This window comes from Capsicum annuum, chromosome 11, assembly GCF_002878395.1.
Source record: "Capsicum annuum cultivar UCD-10X-F1 chromosome 11, UCD10Xv1.1, whole genome shotgun sequence".
In the NCBI taxonomy this organism is placed as follows: Eukaryota; Viridiplantae; Streptophyta; class Magnoliopsida; order Solanales; family Solanaceae; genus Capsicum; species Capsicum annuum.
In genome coordinates, this window is record NC_061121.1 from 159,166,683 (window position 1) to 159,178,041 (window position 11,359).

The window sequence follows — 11,359 nt, forward strand, 5'->3', positions numbered from 1 at the left end:
TCCCATCACTGTGGTATAAATGGAGTGATAAATAATTTTGAGGTAACTAATACCTCTAACCAAATGCAGGATAAAATAATCATAAACTTTATTCTCGAATTATTATAATTACACTTCAAACCAAATGACTCTCTAATATACATAAAATTGAAATAATGTTCTTAAAAAATAACATTAAATTTTATGATAAATTTATAAAAAATATTATTTTACTCCTAACGTTAATAAACTTAAATAAAATGCGGGGATGAGAATGATTTTCATCTAAAATATTATATCGAGATTAATATAGAAAATGGAAAATACTCCTTATCAGCATTTTTTTAAAAATCAAATGTCTCAGCCCATTCTTGGGCCTATGAAAAAACAGATCCTGTCAATTACAAAAAATAAACGGGTCAAGGCCCCAAAATAAATGGTCCAAACCCAAAATAAAAAAAGGAAAGTTAAGTAAATAGCTGATAAGGCCAAAGGTTAGAAAAATTCTAGAAATTTCCAACAACACAAACAATCCTACTCGATTTGCATTGTTCATCTTCTTCCTTAGGATGAAAATGATGTAGAGAGGAACCCTCACCTAGCAGATTCATGAGCGTAGATAAACGAAGATATCTAGCTTGGATTGAATCAATCATTCATTAAAAACTCTCACTTAAGCTATGATTCAATCCATTGAATTTGTAGCAGATGTTGAAAAATAATCCTCGTTTATGTTAGCAAATATTTGATTTTGTGATCTCTATATTGTCTAGTAAGCTCTCCTCTTCCTGTGAATTTCTTTTCCTTTTTTGTTTGAACATGCAAGTGAAATTAGAGATTTGATGCAGCTGAGCTAAAAAAAATTTCTAAAATGGACGAAAAGCTTGAGAAACAGAAGTTTGGAGTTGTATATTGATATTAATGATATCTTCTTGTTCCTTTTATACTTGTTTTGATGATTCCATGGCATATATTAAGTCATATCTAATACGAATGGTGGATTGTTCAATTTGTTTCCTATTTTTTCTCCTTTTTTTGGATGTTGTTTTGGATATCTTTTAATTTTCCATCTTAATTTTTTTGCATGATGTTTAGATTTTTATCAAACCCTTGCTTTTGTAAGAAATTTCTGGATTGTTCAATTATTTGCTTAGCTAATATCTCTTTTTGTTTTATACTAATAATAAATTATGGTGTATTATTCCTTTCCCAGAAAATCTGAGGTAGTGGTATGAATTGTGTACACTTTATACCCACCCCCACCCCTCCTATTTTGTGAGAATACACCGAGTATGTTGTTGTTGTTGTTGTTGTTGTATTCATGCACTATGTTAAGAGAACATCTCTCGTTGGACCAAAAGCTTGCTTTAGAAGCTATTTATACTCGCTTGTGGTCTTCTCGTGTGACCTGATTAGTTCTTTTGGTCTCCACCTTTATGTTCTTTACTTATTTCTCAAGAAATCATCAGCTTCTTTCAGACAAACCTTCAGCGTCTAGGAGATGCTCATTTCACTTAACTTATCAAATGTATCATTAGCAAAGTGATGGAAATGAGAAATCTCTAATTGCTGACCCTATATTTACTTATGTATGTCTACCTTAACTAATCGAGAAGTGTATAATTTACCTTTTCTAAATACTTTAGAGGATGCATATATTGGAAACATTAAAGGCTTTCACTAACATGGATTTTGACAGTAACCTCCATGTTTAACAGCATTCATGTGCTCTTTCTGATTATGAAATTAGTTTACATTGCATTAAAATATAAAAAGAGCCATTAGTGACTGAGTGCTAAAACTTCTCAAATGTATATCTTTCTATGATATTGTTAGACATTCCCTCCTATATCCTAAGTAACATAATTTATTCTTTTCTAAACTTAAAAAGAAATGTTTTTCGTTAATGTGGTATCTGTGCGGTGTGAGTTTCTTTGTTGTTTTATGTGATCCACACTTACACTGGGTATTACCTCTTTTTAGTATTATTATTTTAGTTTGGAAAATCTTTTCTCTGCTGTCTAACGTGTCTTCCCCTTTTTGTTTAGGAATGACTTTGAAATGCTATTGGCTCTTGATGAGAACAACCTCAAACATGGTGGTTCATTGGCATGACAAATCAACAACTTTCCACAGTCAACAGTTCACTTAGTGGGAATACACCGGGTATGTTGTTGTTGTTGTATTCCTTTCCCAAAAATATCACACTATGTTAAGAGAACATCTCTCGTGGGACCAAAAGCTTGCTTTAGAAGATATTTATACTCTCTTATGGTCTTCTCGTGTGATCTGATTGGTTCTTCTGGTCTTTGCCTTTATGTTCTTTACTTCTTTCTCAAGAAACCATCAACTTATTTCGAACAAAACTTCAGCGTCTAGGAGATGCTCTTTCCTCTTAACTTATCAAATGTATCATTAACGAAATAATGGAAATGGGAAACTCTAATTGTTGACACTATATTTACTTTTTGATACTGAAATTAGTATGCGTTAGCCCTCTAATATATTATGATTACAGAACCTGCAATGTATTTTTTCTTCGAAAAGATCTCATAGAAGAGTGATTCTTAGTTGGTATTCTAACTGCATCAATTCGTGAAGGACTACATTTGTGGATGGGAGAAATATGAGGTAAAAGGTGGTGGTGCCTGTCATATATTTGGAGCAGTAATTGATTGAAACCTGTAGGATGTAGCTCTAATCAACCCTGACTACAACTTTCTAAGAAGCAGGTTAAGTGTACTCTCCAGTTTTGAGGTTCTGCAAAAGAGATAAAGAAACAGCTGTAGAATGCGACAAATGTATAACAACTTATTAATAGGGAAGTAGAAAAAAATTGCTGACTTATGCAATACCAAATAATTTTTCCTTTTGTGCATTTATTAATTACTGCCAAATTTGTAGATATTAATGCAAGTCAACCACTTTTTTCATCGCGGATTACTGAACATGCTTTTTTCCTTGGGAGTTAGAAGGCTCATTCTTATTATTTTTGAAGGTAGAAGTCCACCTGCTTCAGCTTTTGCATGTAACAATTGTTAAAATTATAGTCCATAGGTAAAAGCATTAAATAGATGCACTACTCAATAATGTTAGACAGGATGAAAGATCTAATGTTGTCACTTGGGTCAAGTAATTTTGTGCAGTAAGTTTCAAAACAAACTGGGCAATATTGCTAAAATGCAGAGCTCTGAAGAGGTAAATAAAGATAGATCACTGAAAATTCTCATTTTTATTGTGTTAAAATATACCCCAAAGCAGTACTAAATATTCCAAACAGTATCTTCTTTTGCTTCATTTCGATTCAATGGAATTTTATTTCGATGGTCAAGAGGAATAGCATGTCCATGCCTTTCAAAGTTTCCTATTTCCATTTTAACGTACCAGTTAGTATGTAGCATTCATGTCCAAGCTAAATTTCCCCATTTGTGTTATGACTAAGGTTCAAACTTGACTTTATACATAATTATAACTTTGTTTTATAGCATGTATGAGCAATATGGTATTTAGTCAGTCTTCCTTCTCTTCTAAAATCTCTACTTATAAATAAAGTGTTGGTTGCCGCGAAACTGATCTCAGATTTGTTCTACCTACTTTGATCTTTCCCAAATTTTATTCACAACTTCAGTCTTTGTTGCTATAATGGTATATTGAATTTCTTTTTATTTTAAATTAATATGCAAGTGCATTACTCAATGCTTTATTTTGTATTTATTTAGGAGTATGATAATCCTATGGACAATAGCAATAATTCAAGGGAGCGGTTGGCTCGCCAAAAACAAAACCTGAGACGTCGATTGGGTGAGTTCACATCAATTACTGGCTAGCTGACCTATTTTGATGATAACAAATTATTTTTATGCCATTAAAACTACTTTACAACTTTTTGAGAATGGAAAACTACTTTATAACTAAATCAGAAAGATTTATGATTGAAGTGCTACTTGTGTGTTGGTGTTATTTAAACTACTAAAATTGGTTGAATGTCTCAATGGGCCAGAAAACTTAGCAGGGTGGGTATAGGAGTGTTATTAAATGGTACAAAGTTGTGTTCGTAGAGAGTGTTTATTTACTTTTCTTGAGCATTAACATGTATCTGTCCCAATGTTATCAAAGGCTTTAATCTGAATTGCAAAATAGTGCCAAAAGCACATTGGATTTGTGAGTGCTAACTAAGTTGACTAATTTCAATTATGTTTAAGCTTATAAATTGAATAACATACCATCAGAAGCTTTAATTCTCGGCAATCTTGGATCGAATCAATATCATGAATAACAATATGTGAACTACCAAAATCGTGAGAATGCTTCTTACTCGAGAAGGGCTATTATAGATCTCTTTTCCACATATAAAGAAGTAGTCTAGTTGAGTTGTAGGCCTCATTATATAAATGAAATACAATATAATATAATATAATATGAAACATTATGTAACAACCGTGTAAAATAAACAAAGCTATGAGGAAAATTTTCAAACAAAAGAAAACATAGGCTTCATTATTGTTGAAACCAGGATGGGAGACCATGGAGATGTTGTATTAGGCACAGTAATCATGTGGTCCATAAGGTTAAAACCACTCAGCCAAAATACTTTTTTTCCTTTTGGGGTTCTGTCCTATGTCCTTGTAGAGTTGGTCATTGTGCCAAATATGTAATGCGCCTATGCATGATCTCTTGTAATACTTCCCACAATAATATTTCTTCTTGTATTTATCATATCCTCCTATGTATTTCTCCATGACTTCGATGCTAGGTAACTTAAATTTTCATCAAGAAGCTCTGCCAGCCATCGACAACTTATTTTCGAGGTGAATAGGTTAGCTAAGGTTTCAAGAATCCAATTATTGCCGGTTGAAGAATTAGAGGATGGATACATTCCCTGATAAATATGATTATTAGTAATTTTCCCATGAGATTTATAATTCTGGTGCATGCTTGCAAAAGTTATTATTATTTTATGTATGCACCTATAGAGAGGAACTATAATAGAATCAGTTGATCCTGCTATGAGTTACTGATATTTTGGTGATTCGCAAATATGTTTGAGCTTATCAATTCCCTTGAAGACAGTTGCGAGTATAACTAAATCAGTTTTTACTGGTTCAGCTTGACCTTTGAGCACAATACATTCTTTTGTGAATCCAAAATTCTCTGCTTTCTTGATGAGCTTTATACTTCCTTCCTCAACTATATCATAGAATCCCTCTATCACTAAAGCAAGTGAACATGAACTCAAATCATTTAAGAAACTATGCTCTGGAACTATTTTATGTTAGCAAGCTTGTGTTTGTGTTTAATATAACTCTCTACAAATTTTGAGAAGCCCCACCCTTGTAAATAATATGGGTAAAATTATTAATATTGTATGTTAGCCATCTGGTGAAAGGAAGAGTAGAAAATATTTGAACATATTGTTGTAACACTAAACATATGAATGTAGTAAATTAAAATGTGTCGCTTTTTGTTGTTTCAACAACAATTGTATTTATTTTTCTTATTTTCTCCATACCCATTTTTTAGTTTAGAAGATGGATACATAGTAGTACTATAACTATATCATTGCTGAGACCTTTAGTGAGTCATGAAAGAAAATAAATTATCAATGGTGAAAGAGCTGTGACAAGGAGGCTTAGAAAAAAGCCTTCACCAGGTTTATGTACTCTAATTTCTGAGAATTAAGTAGAGACATTCCAAATTGAGTCACCATGGAAAATAATCGGGAAGGTTCCAATGCAGGGTCCTGATTACTACTGCGCATGGATTTTCAGTCCCTACAACTTAAATACATTAGTTCAAATATAACAGTAGCAGCTTATGAATCTAGCTGATGTATATAAATAATTAAACAATATAAGGTAGAATTAAAGGAATAAGATCACAAGTAGTAGTACTTACCATTAACCATTGAGCACTCCCTGGAAATGTCCTGTCCTGATCTAAGAAATCCAACTACAGCTACATGTTTTCCTTTGACAAAGTTGGCTGCAATTTTTGGGTTCATTTTGGGTTCATTGAATGGATTACTTAACCCTCAAAAGCTTCAAGGCCTTTGTTCTAGGAAATTCTGGGATGTTTGGAACCTGGCTGAACTTCCCCACACAAACTACTATGAAATCAACTTGGTATGATTATCCTCTGTTGTGTTAGTTGCTTCTTTGTCACTGTTAGCCTTTCAAAATGTGTTAGATTATTGAACCTACAAAATATGATAAAAATTTAGTCCAAAGAATTCCTATGCTCTCCTCCTAAAGGATTTGAACATAACGGATCCATTATCTTCTGAGGTACCTATTTCAGTGATTTTTTATTAGTCTTTGTTGCATGTTTCTTTCATCAATTTTGGAATAGTAGAATGAACACCCAAGGTATCATCAGTTAAGAAGTTCTTGAGTTGGGTACTTGCGATAAGACTAATCTTTTAGCACGAAATGTGTAATTACTAACTTGAAGTACTTAGCATTAATAAATATTTTCCTAATAACTAAATTTAGTTATGATTTCTTATTTGAAAAAGCTGAACAACTCATCGAAAAAACTTTAATGATATTTTGGCATAGCATTAATAGATCTCTAATTTCCACATTACACACTGAATGTAGTAGAATATAAAATACCGAATGTACATAATTATCTATATAATGAAAAGGAACGAAAAGAAACAAAACTCAATCAACCTTTTCTCCATTTTTATTAATTCATTATATAATGAAAAGGAACGAAAAGAAACAAAACTCAATCAACCTTTTCTCCATTTTTATTAATTCACTGATGAGTATCAATACGACTTCCTAAAGAATCTCAAGTCAGTTTTTCCCGTGGACACCAACACACTAAGTTGTTAGACGTGGTGAAAATGAGTTAAGTGTTTATGTTTTATGAGTTGTCAGAAAAAGTGTATTATATGAAATCACCAAACAACTTTATTCTCCCATGTAGTTTAGTGGCTTTATACAATGCTAGTCTTGATTCCCCTTCAGATTAGCGGCTCTATCATGTTGGTTTTGATATATCTGCCTTCTCTGGACCACTGGTTAGTATTCAACTATTTCTTTACTATTGTGCTTATATGAAAAAGAATTTAGAGCGAATAGCAAATAAAATACTCATTTTGATTAATAAGAATCAATTAACATGACAAATCTATTAGCAAACTGCCCAACCATATAAGAACAAAAGACAATGAAAAATTTATTTATCAATTTCTCAAATTAAATTACGAAAAATCTCTTTGTACACTATATTTTTTACTTCATTTTTATTTTTCCTTCATTGTCGTAGGCTAAAATCTTTAATCCTTTCCTACTCGTCACTCATGAAAGAGCAACGTATGATTGTCCATGTGTAAACATTGATTTCTTAAAAAATAACCCAACAAGAGTAAATAATTGGCCTTGACTTTTATTGATGGTCATGGTATATGAGACAACGATGGGAAATTGGCTTCGTTGGAACTTAGAAGGTATTCTTGCATCAGATGTTGTCAAACTCATTCTTGGGATAAACACTTTTTTACCAGCCAGCCATTTTACCTGATAAAACCTTAGCTTCTATAACCTGATTTCCAAGTCTTGTGATGATTAACCTCGTCCAATTACACAATCCTAATAATTGATCTATGTTTCTCAATAACATTAACGGTACACCTACCTTTAATGTGATTAAATGACTTGGAATTCCAGAACACTTGATACTGATTAGGAATTTCGATGCATGCACGTGATCCAATGCCATAAAAGAATGAACAGATATACAAACTGTATTAGAACTCAAATATATTTTATCAGGTCTATGATTAAGTGAAATCATAAATTCATTGATCGAGTCCACTATGTCTAGAGTTTGAGTAGGAATTGATCTTTGTTGGAGGTAATCTGAGTCACTAAAGTGTCTGTACAGAATATGTACTATCTACAATTGCATCTATTGGATTGACACAATCATTACTAAGAATATGTCACGACCCTGTGACACCCCGAATATCCAAACCAATGCTAGAACCATGCTTTAATTTCATGAAAGATCAAACCTTATATTTGGTAGTTTTATTAGTGATTTAGATGCATATTAAGGTCACAAATAGCTCCTAGCTTATAGGCAAGTGAAAACATCCCTTAGTGATTTTCTTGTGAAGAATATAACTATAGTTATCTTCAAACGAGCATAACTTTTGGTGTACTTAAAATTTTTGATCTCAAGACCCACCAATAGATATATAATTAAATTATCTTTCCAACGATATCAATTTCTTCTTAATCCGATATCGGGGGTGAAAATTTATGGCCATAATACTGAAGCACTGTCAAAGCTGCGCAGACTACGACTCGTAATGTCTTATTACGGGTCGTAGGAGGGAGTCGTAATTTGGGAATTAAAGGCTGAAAATAGTTTTTTGACTACGAATCAAGCCATGACTTGTAGCCAAACCATACGAGTCATCACCTAAGTCATTGGAACGGCTTCCAGATGATTCCAAGATTTTTTTTGGTCTTTTCCCACTCTTTTAACCCCAAAACTCCGTTGTTTCACCCTTTAAACAACAGTTATCAAGCGTGAATATTACCCTAACTTATCATAACTTAGAAATCATTCGTCACTGATAAAAAAAGACAATTTATTTCTCCCCAAAGTCAGCTAGGGTTCTTCAGTTCAATTTGAACCCCCAAAAATTTATCTAAGGTTTCTATATTCAGGTAAGTGGGGTATTCATCAATTGGATCCTTCCACCCGTTGAGTCCCAAAATCTCTTTTTTTGTTCAAGTATGAATTTTTAATCTTCTTTGTGCGAAATTGTCCATGTGAATCATGAATATAATCCATGGTTACCTTAGTAATTCGAATTAAAGCTATGTCAACATGTCTTTCCCCATATATTAGGTTATTTCATGCTTTGAATTCCAATTACCCATGTCATATTCAATTGATCCTATGTTAAAGTTACCAACTTATGGATTAAACCATGTGAACAGGTTGTACTCTCAAGTTTAACACATCCCCATGTCAAATTCATGTAGCTTATTCATTCATTAAAATGTATTATGTTTGGGACTCTGAATTATGAATTTATACCAATGTGGTAAGTGATATTATCTTATTTTTGTATCATTCAAAGCTGGTGGGTTATGAAGACTCGATACCTCTGTGTTTTTGCATGTTTCTATTTTTAAGTAACAAGTTAGTCTAAATCGTGATTTAATCACCACATTAGATCATCTTTTTTTATAATGAACTCACCAATATTATTTCATGCTAAATATATCAGGTCACATGTTCATGATTTTTTAAAGATTATGCATGCACTATTATTTTTAGAATATCATGACCTGAGCTTATCATTTATTAGTGCATGTACCAATTTGTGTTTTAGTGTGATTCAGTTGGGAGTAGGATTTAACACCGAGCGAACCTAGGGATGGGGATCACCCGCCAGTTAGGAATGAGACCTTAGTAGTGGTCCCTACATTCCAGAACTACATAGCCAACGTAGGATTATGAGATGTCACCTGCCATTTTAGGACTGACACTCTCTCAGGAGTCACCCACCAGTGTAGGATTGACTCTCTAGTCCTACGAGACATCAACCTTGTGGATCCACATTGTCAGCCATGTGTTAGTACCCATGAAAAGGTACTGATTCCCTTCCAACTGGGGTTATAGGTTGGATCCTGATTAGCTTTGATTGGGGCATGTCGGTTACATGATAGCTCCCACGGTTTCAGTTAGTACCCAGTCTATATTAGTTCAGGTGTGCTTGACCAAGTAATCAGATTTTTAGGTATTTAATTATTCAAATATCAGTTATTCAGATCATTTCAGTACATGCTTTACTTGGTCTTGCATTCATCTTACATGTTCATATTTTCATGCTCAGTATCCATACATAATCCTCGGTTCAGTTTTATAAAATGTTCAGCTTTACATAAGATTTACATATAACATTCATGTTTCTACCACTTCCTAGCGTATAAGATTATTTTCGGCTGATGATTTATAAACCTCACTATGACTTATAGTTTTCACGTATAGCCATGTTTTAAATGTATGTTTTAGCAAATAAATTATATCCTCAGTTTTAAAGCATGTTTTAAATATTTCTGTAACTTAGTGCATGTCCCTATATACTCAATACATTTCAAAGTACTGACCATACGTATGCATTAATGTCTACATTCTTTCATGATATAGGTACCAGATGTAGTCCATATATCAGGGTCAGACAGTTCTTAGCATCTTAACTAGCAGGTGATGAGTTCTCTTATTTTGGAAACTCCAATCAGTTGTAGTTGTAGTTCATGTACTATATTATTATGATTCTTATGTATTGATTTGTGGTAGTTGGATGCATATCCCAGCCACCTATAGTCAATTTAGTAGAGGCTTCATAGATAGTCAGTCAAAGTCATGATATGTAATTTAAGTTCTTTGTTCAGTTTTATCATGTTGTAAATTTATCAATATTACCTTCATTCAAAATTTCTCATAATTATGTTTCCGCTCAGAAAATTTAGCTTTTATTTACATTATAAATCAATTGCTCAAGCAGTATGTCAGTATATGGGTTAGCTTGGGATCACTTATAGTTCTAAACACCATATTACGATTAGGGGATAGTCTCGGATCATGATAGACCTGGATCAGGGCCTAGTCGTGATGGGTATTTCAAGCCCACCATGGGTCGGAGATCATTCCCTTATTCCTTACCTCAAGAGCACAACATAATAAACAATAGAAGATAACCTAAATGTGATATTAAGGAGAATAGGTGACTCAAATAAAAACTAAGAGTCAACACAAACAACCAACCCACACTTGTCCACAACATCTAAAAATCAAGATACCTAACTAGGTTGGGACATGCCCCGACCATGGCAGTGAAACTCTTTTAATTCTGAAAATATAAAAAGAAACCTAATGAAACGGTAAAGTTTTCTGGATGATGGAGGCTCACTACTTCACAATAACTCAACTGATATCTGCTCCACCTAAGACTGCACACGAGTAAACAAAGAATCCTAGGACCTTATATCATGAAATGATGCAGCATCCAGGGACGGTTAGTGGGATACACACTGACATGTAACTTAGGAAAAGGGATAAAATAGTGTCACGTCCAAAGTTAGTCAAAACCATACGCACATATTTATATATATATATAAGCGGGATAGGGTACAAGGGTCATGCGCATGAGATTTTAAAACCATAAACTCCAACTATGTAGCTCTATTCGTACTAAGGGCACCCACAGGCTATATGCGTTTAGCCCTGCCGGCTGAAAGGGACCCAACACGTGTTATCCGCATTACCCGAAGAAATTCGAGGAAGGGCCAGAGACACCAAGGCTCCAACCATTCCAATAATATATATAATGTGTGAACCATGCACA

At 33.4% G+C, this 11,359-nt stretch overlaps 1 long non-coding RNA gene across 2 annotated transcripts; it reads left to right on the top strand.

The window, feature by feature from the left end:
- Window positions 1-454: 454 nt before the first annotated feature.
- Window positions 455-10,494, top strand: LOC107848039. Of its 2 annotated transcripts, none has more exons than XR_001667764.2 (4): window positions 455-751; window positions 2,028-2,145; window positions 3,699-3,780; window positions 10,162-10,494. It is a non-coding gene; the product is annotated as an uncharacterized LOC107848039 (long non-coding RNA). The 2 variants fall into 2 exon arrangements; XR_001667763.2 differs by lacking the exon at window positions 10,162-10,494 and adding an exon at window positions 4,733-5,146.
- The last annotated feature ends 865 nt before the right edge of the window (window positions 10,495-11,359 follow it).